General features: G+C 43.9%; 1 protein-coding gene across 2 annotated transcripts in view; it reads left to right on the forward strand.

The window, feature by feature from the left end:
• Positions 1-10,000, forward strand: part of dab1a (DAB adaptor protein 1a) — a 300,794-nt gene that overhangs the window by 53,469 nt on the left and 237,325 nt on the right. Inside the window, exon 2 of one of the 2 annotated variants that reach the window (XM_055922911.1) lies at positions 8,600-8,738. The exons of the other annotated variant lie outside the window; for it this stretch is intronic. The gene's annotated coding sequence lies outside the window, so the exon portion shown is untranslated. The remainder of the gene's footprint in view (positions 1-8,599; positions 8,739-10,000) is intronic. 2 annotated transcript variants of the gene reach the window in all.

Genomic DNA, 10,000 nt, shown 5'->3' on the forward strand with positions numbered 1-10,000 from the left:
GATGGGAGAGATGAAAGAGAGAGAAAGAGAAGATGGAAGAGATGAAAGGGAGAGAAAGGAGAGAAAGAGAAGATGGGAGAGATGAAAGGGAGAGAAAGGAGAGAAAGAGTGTGAAGAGTCTGCATAAACACGGGGCAGAATGCTGATCAGGGACAATAAGAACCCTATAACAGATTCACCCTGCGGAGAGAGACGGGGGGAGGGGGATTTGGGGGTGGAGGAGACAGAGGAGGAGGGGTGGAGGAGAGGGAAGGAGGGGGAGGGGGGCATAGAGAAACGTCAGAGTGGATTTGACCAAGAAACGTACACACACAAACCAGGTCGCCTACGAGTCACAAGACTATGTTAGCCCGCAAAGCCTAGTCTCAAACTATACTCTGATTGAGCTGTACTCTCACGCAGAATATAGCTCATCCCTTTAGTGTGGTTCACCACACCACCTCTAAATTCCCATAATGCTAGATACTGTCTGCTGATTCAGAAGTCTACAACACTAACCGTAGCAGACCAAGGCTGCATCCGGAATGGCACGCTATTCCCATTATAGTGCCCTAACTTTGACGACGGCCCATAGGGCTCCGGTCAAAAGTAGTGCACTCTACTGTATAGGGAATAGGGTGCCTTTTTGGACTCAACCCAAACCGTCAGCCCCGTCCTGTCTGTCAAAATGTTAGCTGTGATGGTGCTCCTGCCTGCCTGGGGCTGGACACACAGACACACTGCCCTTAATATCCCCACTATAAGATCAGCCAGGGAGAGAGGGAGCGACAGAAGGACTGAGAGGAGGAGGGGAGAAATGAAATGACAGGAGCATAATGTAATTTCATTCAGTACCTAAATGAAGTGTGCTGTCAGCTTTATCTCTGAGCACCTCTCCCTCCTCTCTCCCCTCCCTCCCCTCTCTCCCCTCCCATCTACTTCTGTTTTAGATGATTGAGGTTCTAAGGTGATATTTCCCATGTACCTCTGGTGCAGGTTCTCTACCGCTACTTTTTCTCTCTCTCTCTCTCTCTCTCTCTCTCTCTCTCTCTCTCTCTCTCTCTCTCTCTCTCTCTCTCTCTCTCTCTCTCTCTCTCCTCTCTCTCTCTCTCTCTCTCTCTCTCTCTCTCTCTCTCACTCTCTCTCTCACTCTCTCTCTCTCTCTCTCTCTCTCTCTCTCTCTCTCTCTCTCTCTCTCTCTCTCTCTCTCTCTCTCTCTCTCTCTCTGTCTCTGTCTCTGTCTCTGTCTCTGTCTCTCTCTCTGTCTCTTTCTCAACTCTGTAACAGAACCAACAGTGGGATCTGTGTGGACGCTACAGGGATTAACACTATGACGGCAGAGATAACTATGTTTGATCAACAGATACTCCTACAAGGGTTTCTATCATTTCATATTAACAGAGATTATACTATTGGGTCTGTGTGTGTTTCTGATGCCTTATACTGTTATATCGCTCTGCAGGGTGGGGTATTACTGTACAGTGCCAGCAGTGAGCTTGGCTCCACCAGTCATTCTCTAAGGCCTTCCTCCCTCCCTCCAGGCCAGGGTAAATCTTGGGCACTGGCCAACACAGGGTGGGACGCCCCCTCACACACACACACGGACTGTTAATTAGCCGTGGCTGGGTCAGGGGTGAGCCTGGCAGGCGTGTGTGTGTGTCCACCTCTCTGCAGGCCCAAACACAAACAGGAGACGCTAATGGCCCTGGCCCCAACAGTGCTGTTAGGACATCACACACACACACACTGCATCCAATGGCTGGACTGCATTGATCTCCTCGCCAATTACTGTGTGCGTGTTTGAGTGCAAGTATGTTTGTTTGTTTGTGCCTTTCTGAGATTAATTAATCTTTCTGCTCTTTAATAAGGCTCAGTCACAGCCCTGCTAATGCTCTGAGAGAGATACGCACACACGCACACACACACCCGCACACGCACACGCACACGCACACGCACGCACGCACGCACGCACGCACGCACACACACACACACACACACACACACACACACACACACACACACACACACACACACACACACACACACACACAGCTAATTGCTTACCCCTTAGCCTTAACCTGTCTTCTCTTTTGCTGTCCTTTCTGCCTTTCTCTCTCTTTCTCTCTCTCTCTCTCCCGTCCTCTTGCAGTGGGCTCTGGGTGTTTTTCAGCAGTCATCTCACGTAGTCACAACTCTGCTTCCACAAATAGATTTCTCCAATCTGATCAAGCCTTAATTGGGCTACTGTGGGGCTCCATACACACATAAATGTGCAAACACACACACACACACACCACACACCACACACACACACACACACACACACACACACACACACACACACACACACACACACACACACACACACACACACACACACACACACACACACACACACACACACACACACACACACACACACACACACACACACACACACAGTGTTGCATTGTTCAGCAGAATGTGAGTGTACATGAACTGTCCGTGGTGCTGAATAGACAGCACAGAAACAACCTCAACTCTACAACCATACACTGCAAAATACTCTCAGCCCTCCCTCCATCACTCCCTCCCTCCAGCAGTACAACAGCCTGATGGAGGAGAGGCGCCCAGGGAGTTTTATTGAGGAGATTTCATTAGAGCTCTCTGCTCTAACCCTAATGAATAGAGGGGAACATCATAGTGATCCTATTAAATTACTAGAAGGGCTATGTCATAAACAGTTGGCGGCCATATTGGTCAGGGAAAAATCCAAGTCAGTCTAACTGGAATGGCAGTAGAAGCATAGGTTATGCATTTCCTGCGGTTATGCCCCGTTTACATCGTGACGTATTTCATTACGCCGTATGTCAACTTCATGCAATCTCATTCCGCTACTGGAGCATAGGATAGGGTTTTACAATGCTAGACAATATGGAGGAGAGTATCTCGTCAGAGATCACATTTATTTTAGGAGATTGCAAAATATGATATTTTCATTCAGGACAGGAGAAACATATTGTTTCAGTTGATAATAAAACATGTTTCATTAAGATACTTTTTCCTCAACTTGCTATAACCTACTAGCAAGTCAAGCTAGGCTGCACTGCACTGCAGAGCAGCTAGCTAGCTAGCTAGCTTAAAGCTAGGCTAGGTTGAAGATACCACTGTAGCTAGTGACCTCCACCTAATAATTATTACATGAAACAAACTTCATTACCATCATCGTTTACAAGTTGCTAGCTATCCCATAAAGCCATCACTGAAAATCACATATTTTCTTCTTCTTCTGTGGTTTGGTAACTTCCTGTTCTTCGACAGACTCTGGCTGGACTGCAGACGATGTAAAGTTTGGACATATTTTAAAGTATACGACATCCATCTCGCAACAGAACCTTCAACCACAAGGAGCCGTTGTGATTCCACTCTGTTCTGGATGTCCCCATTGAAATGCCTGGCATCTTGTCAGGTTTTGGCCAGGACTATTCAGGTTTTGGTCACTAGATGTCCCCATTGCGCCTTTTTGAACCTTTTGTTTTTCTTTGTTCTAATTATTATTTGCACCTGTGTGTCATTTCCTTGTAGGTATTTAAACCCTGTGTGTTCCTCAGTTCTTTGCTCAGTGTTTGTATGTTAGCACCCAGCCCCAGCCATGCTGTGAACTTATATTTCTCTTGTTGGATTTTCCAGAGGTACTCTGGTTTTGTTCTTGTTTATTTTTGATTAGTCTTTTGAGGTTTGTTTTTTCCTTGCTGTTCTTACCACTTTGTGGATTTTCTTTGTATTTTGGAGGATATCCGTTTTTTCTCTTGGCTTTACTTTTGACGTTGTGGATTTATATTTTTGCCTGAAGATCTTTTACTTTGATTAAACCACCGTCTCTAGTACTGCTGTGTCTGCCTCATCTTCTGGGTTCTGCCGACTATTAGTGACTGTTTATCACACCGGGTCCTGACACATCTGGCACAACATAAGGGATTGCTCGTGGATAATGTGAACAAAGCTTTACTGATGCAGGATAATAAAAGTAAGACGTGATATTTCAGAAATTGTGCCATAGATATATTGTCAACCCCAAATAATCATAGAATTAAAAATACAATGTATACACATTTTAAACACATGTTCTGTATAAATAAAATATACTGTATGTAAACAGACCATAAAAGTCTCAGTGTTTGTTTTCTTGGAAAACTGTGTGTTAAAATATGATACAACATCAGTACTTGTTGCATTTACAACTTGTCTGTCCTATCATCAACTGAATTCAGCCAGTGTCTGGCTGTGGGTTCACTATATTGTTTGTAAGGAATGTTGGCATACTGGCATATTCATTTGAAAAATGAATGGTATCATTGCACTAAAACTGGCTAACTAGCTAATAAACCAAATGTTCACATAATCTTCAGATTCATTGTTTTACACAGTCTTATCACAGCAATGGCTGACCGTGGTTGACCAACGCCCTTTTATACTGTCATAAGAAGTGTTATGTCCATTCTAATGCTGTAATTCCATTTTCTGTGAAGCACATATTCTCTCTCTCCTCTCTCTCCCTCACTCTCTCTGAGGCGGGCTAGTTAATGTGATGCTCTGCGGTATCGTCCTAACACATCGTTGTCAATCTGGTCCTCATCACAGCGTGTATGTGTGTGTGTGCAGTCATTAGTTCATCGCCATGACTATCTCAGTGTCAGTATCCCCATCTCCTCCTCTTCCCCCCTTCTCTTCCCCATCTCTCTCCTCTCTAATCTGAAAAAGCCATTCGTTATCTATCTCCATCTACAGTCTGTGGCTTTGTGGGTTTGGTCTGATATCCTACAGTTTCACATAGTTCCATAACATACCAGCACCCCCTCTCCTATCATATTATATTAGAATAATACCCTGCCCCACCACCACCACCACCACCACCACAGCCACAGCCACTTAATATTCCCATGACTAACAGTAAGCCTTGTGGTATTCAGCAGACAGAGGTATGTCTTGTGTGTGTGTGTGTGTGTGTGTGTGTGTGTGTGTGTGTGTGTGTGTGTGTGTGTGTGTGTGTGTGTGTGTGTGTGTGTGTGTGTGTGTGTGTGTGTGTGTGTGTGTGTGTGTGTGTGTGTGTGTGTGTGTGTGTGTGTGTGTGTGTGTGTGTGTGTGTGTGTGTGTGTGTGTGTAGTTATTGAACAGCGGGTATCCTCCCTGTGCAGTGAAATCCTCTTAACTCTGCCAGGCTGTAAAATACCTTGGAGGTAGTTACTGAGGAAGAGGAGAAGGAGGGATGAACATTCATTTAATCCTAATGTCTGTCTGTGGCATAGACTGTTCTCCTATCCTTCTCACACTCCTCGCTTTCTCTGTCTGTTTCCTTCTCTCTCTCTGCAGTAATAGTACTTTCTTGGCAACAAATTTAAACACCATTATTTTGGGACTGTGAGGCAAATGATGTGGTGAAATTGCAGAATAATATGCTGTATGGCTGGAAGGCATATTTAGATTGATTTCCACAGAATTACAACTTTACACACACACACACACACACACACACACACACACACACACACACACACACACACACACACACACACACACACACACACACACACACACACACACACACACACACACACACACACACACACACACACACACAAACACTTTTACACGCTTCACTTACACCTCTAGCTAACACCAACTGGCTCGCTTCGATAAGCCCACCCTCACTACCAGCACCCAGGGTGTGTCCAAGTTTTCTGCTGTTTCTGACCTTTGTTTTACAGTCCTTTTTGGATGGAGGCATTGTAGCAGCACTGACTGAGACGGCTCAATGAGAAAGTGAGAGAAAGAGAGAGAGAGCGAGTCGGCCCTTGGTGTATGTGTGTGTGTGTGTGTTTGAGACTGGGTCTGTGGGTGTGTGTTTGAGACTGGGTCTGTGGGTGTGTGTTAGAGACTGGGTCTGTGGGTGTGTGTTTGAGACTGGGTCTGTGGGTGTGTGTTTGAGACTGGGTCTGTGGGTGTGTGTTTGAGACTGGGTCTGTGTGTGTGTGTGTGTGTGTGTGTTTGAGACTGGGTCTGTGGGTGTGTGTTTGAGACTGGGTCTGTGGGTGTGTGTTTGAGACTGGGTCTGTGGGTGTGTGTTTGAGACTGGGTCTGTGGGTGTGTGTTTGAGACTGGGTCTGTGGGTGTGTGTTTGAGACTGGGTCTGTGGGTGTGTGTTTGAGACTAGGTCTGTGGGTGTGTGGGCAGACTGAGCACTAGAAACACAATGCAACTTTGGACGTTTGAAAAGGTGCTGAGAACGTCGATATATGCCTTCCTCTGCGCTCAACAAAAAAATACAAAAAATGACTACCCAGCACAAGGTGCAAAATCGTGATTCTCGGAGCCAGAGTGCGCTGCTCAGACCACTGTGCCATGGCAGTTCACAATGCTATGTTTTCATTTTTCTGGTGAGTGTATTAGGCACAGAAACAACTCTACGGTTAAGGCATTAATTCCGACAGTGTAAAGGGTTAAGGTTTGGGATACAGAAACAACTCTAGGGTTAACTTAAGGCATTAATTCCGATTGGTCAAATTAAGCATTAAGATTTGGGATAAGGCTAATTAACTTCAGGTGTTAATTCCATTTGGTTAAGTTAACAATTAATGTTTGGGATAAAGTATAAACAGAAAAACAAATCCATAGTTAAGTTTAGCAATTAATCAAGACTTGCCTTGCAAACTCACTGTGGGTGGATGGTGCAGTAGTCTAAGCAGTGAACTTGTGTTCCATAGACTGTGGGTTCAAGCCCACCTATGGGTACTATTTTTAATTCATTTTTTTGCCCCTTTGAGGGTGTCAACGTCCTGGGGGGAAGTAAACTGTCAAATTTAGACTTGAATGTGGATTGATCTCTCTGGAATTAATAGGCTAAGCTCCCCATAGTTACATGTCCTCTAAACATGCACTGATGGGTGTGTGTGTACGCGTGTGTGTGTTTATCAATGAGCTTCTCTACCCACAACCACATACAGTGCAGTCAGGAAAGTATTCAGACCCCTTGACTTTATCCACATTTTTTTTTACCTTACAGCCTTATTCTAAAATGAATTCAATAATTATTTCCCTTCATTAATCTACACACTATACCCCATAATGACAAAGCATAAATTGGTTTTTAGAATTAGTTGCAAATGTATTAAAAATAAAAAACTGAAATGCTACATTTAAATAAGTATTCAGACCCTTTACCCAGGACTTTGTTGAAGCACTTTTGGCAGTGATTACAGCCTCACGTCTTCTTGGGTATGACGCTACAAGTTTGACACACCTGTATTTGGAGAGTTTCTCCCAATCTTCTCTGTAGATCCTCTCAAGCTTTGTCAGGTTGGATGGGGAGTGTTGCTGCACAGCTATTTTCAGGTCTCTCTAGATATGTTCAATAGGGTTCAAATCCTGGCTCTGGCTGGGCCACTCAAGGACATTCAGAGACTTGTCCCGAAGCCACTCCTGCGTTGTCTTGGCTGTGTGCTTAGAGTCGATGTCCTGTTGGAAGGTGAACATTCACTCTAGTCTAAGGTTCTGAGAGCTGTGGACAGGTTTTCATCAACGATCTCTCTGTACTTTGCTCCGTTCATCTTTCCCTCCACCCTGAATAGTCTAATAGTCCCTGCTGCTGAAAAACATCCCCACAGTATGATGCTGCCACCACCATGCTTCACCGTAGGGATGGTGCCAGGTTTCCTCCAGACGTGCCGCTTGACATTCAGGCCAAAGAGTTCAATCTTGGTTTCATCAGAACAGAGAATCTTGTTTCTCATGGTCTGAGAGTCCATTAGGGGGGCTTTTGGCAAACTCCAAGTGGGCTGCCTTTTCCTGAGGAGTGGCTTCCGTCTGGCCACTCTACCATAAAGGCCTGATTGGTGGAGTGCTGCAGAGATGGTTGTCCTTCTGGAAGGTTCTCCCATCTCCACAGATAAACTCTGGAGCTCTGGCAGAGTGACCATCGGGTTCGTGTTCACCTTCCTGACCAAGGCCCTTCTCGTCCGATTGCTCAGTTTGGCCGGGCAGTCAGTTCTAGGAAGAGTCTTGGTGGTTCCAAATTTCTTCCATTTAAGAATGATGGAGGCCATTGTGTTCTTAGGGACCTTCAATACTGCAGAAATGTTTTGGTACGCTTCCCCAGATCTGTGCCTCGACACAATCCCGTCTTAGATCTCTACAGAGAATTCATTCAACCTCATGGCTTGGTTTTCGCTCTGATATGCACTGTCAACTGTGGGACCTTATACAGGTGTGTACCTTTCCAAATCATGTCCAATCAATTGAATTTACCACAGGTGGACTCCAATCAAGTTGTAGAAACATCTCAAGGATGATCAACGGAAACAGGATGCACCTGAGCTCAATTTCGAGTCTCATATCAAAGGGTCTGAATACCTATGTAAATAAGGTATTTCAGTTTTTAATTTTTATCGAATTTGCACAAATGTCTAAAAACCTGTTTTGCTTTGTCGTTATGGGGAATTGTGAATAGGTTGATGAGGAAAAGGCTGTATCGTAACAAAATGTGGAAAAAATCAAGGGGTCTGAATACTTTCTGAATGCACCGTATTTTAGGCCTACATTTACAGAGATCAGTCCAGATTCAAGTCAAACTTTAATGTTTTTGCAGGTCCCCAGGACTTCGTGAGACGCTGTCAAAACCATCCACTAGGGGCAAAAAAGGCAAAACAACTGCCCAGAGCTAGGGTTGAACCCGAAGTCTATGGAGCAGGAGTGTGCTGCCTAGACCGCTGTGCCATCTGTCCAAAGTAAGTTAACAAGGCAAGTCTTAATTGCTGACTAAACTTAACTGTGGAGTTATTTTTCTGTTTTAACCCTGTCCCAAAACCTTAATCCTTGTTTTAACCAATCGGAATGAAGGTCTGAAGTTAACTCTAGAGTTGTTTCTGTGTCTCAAACTTTAACCATTAATTTAACCCAGTTAGAATGAATGCCTTAGTTAACCATAGAGTTGTTTCTGTGTCTCAAACTTTAACCATTATCTTAACCCAGTTAGAATGAATTCCTTAGTTAACCATAGAGTTGTTTCTGTGTCTCAAACTTTAACCATTATCTTAACCCAGTTAGAATGAATGCCTTAGTTAACCATAGAGTTGTTTCTGTGTGTCAAACTTTAACCATTATCTTAACCCAGTTAGAATGAATGCCTTAGTTAACCATAGAGTTGTTTCTGTGTCTCAAACTTTAACCATTAATTTAACCCAGTTAGAATGAATGCCTTAGTTAACCATAGAGTTGTTTCTGTGTCTCAAACTTTAACCATTAATTTAACCCAGTTAGAATGAATGCCTTAGTTAACCATAGAGTTGTTTCTGTGTCTCAAACTTTAACCATTAATTTAACCCAGTTAGAATGAATGCCTTAGTTAACCATAGAGATGTTTCTGTGTCTCAAACTTTAACCATTAATTTAACCCAGTTAGAATGACTGCCTTAGTTAACCATAGAGTTGTTTCTGTGTGTCAAACTTTAACCATTATCTTAACCCAGTTAGAATGAATGCCTTAGTTAACCATAGAGTTGTTTCTGTGTGTCAAATATGCTTAAAATATTAGAGCTCATGTGGAAGCTGTTTGCCTAAATACTGGACTTTGCCACTAGGGGCAGTGGTGAGTGCTATTACCATAAGTAGGCTTGGGTTTTGCTAGGGCGTTGTGGACGGGGGTGGTGGATGGGTGTAATCCGCAAGCTCTGTCTCCAATGGTCGCATTTTCAATCTCAGTGATAGGCACTCGTTTTTGCAACTTCCAAATGTGATGTTTCATCCCAAACACATCGACATTTGATGTTTAGAGCGACTTCGAAATTTGATGTTTCGAGAAACCTGGAAAAACGTATTATTCTGCAGTGAGACTGTGAGAGCTTGTTGACATTTAAAACTAGGCCAAATTAATGAAATAGCGTGGTGACTTTTACAGAACTTTGAGTTGATTCAAATGTGACAAATACAACAAAAGCTGTTAGATTCCAGTCCATAGTTCTCCATTGACAGTGTTATAACCATGCCCTAT

The sequence above is a fragment of the Salvelinus fontinalis genome, chromosome 5, assembly GCF_029448725.1.
Source record: "Salvelinus fontinalis isolate EN_2023a chromosome 5, ASM2944872v1, whole genome shotgun sequence".
NCBI lineage: Eukaryota > Metazoa > Chordata > Actinopteri > Salmoniformes > Salmonidae > Salvelinus > Salvelinus fontinalis.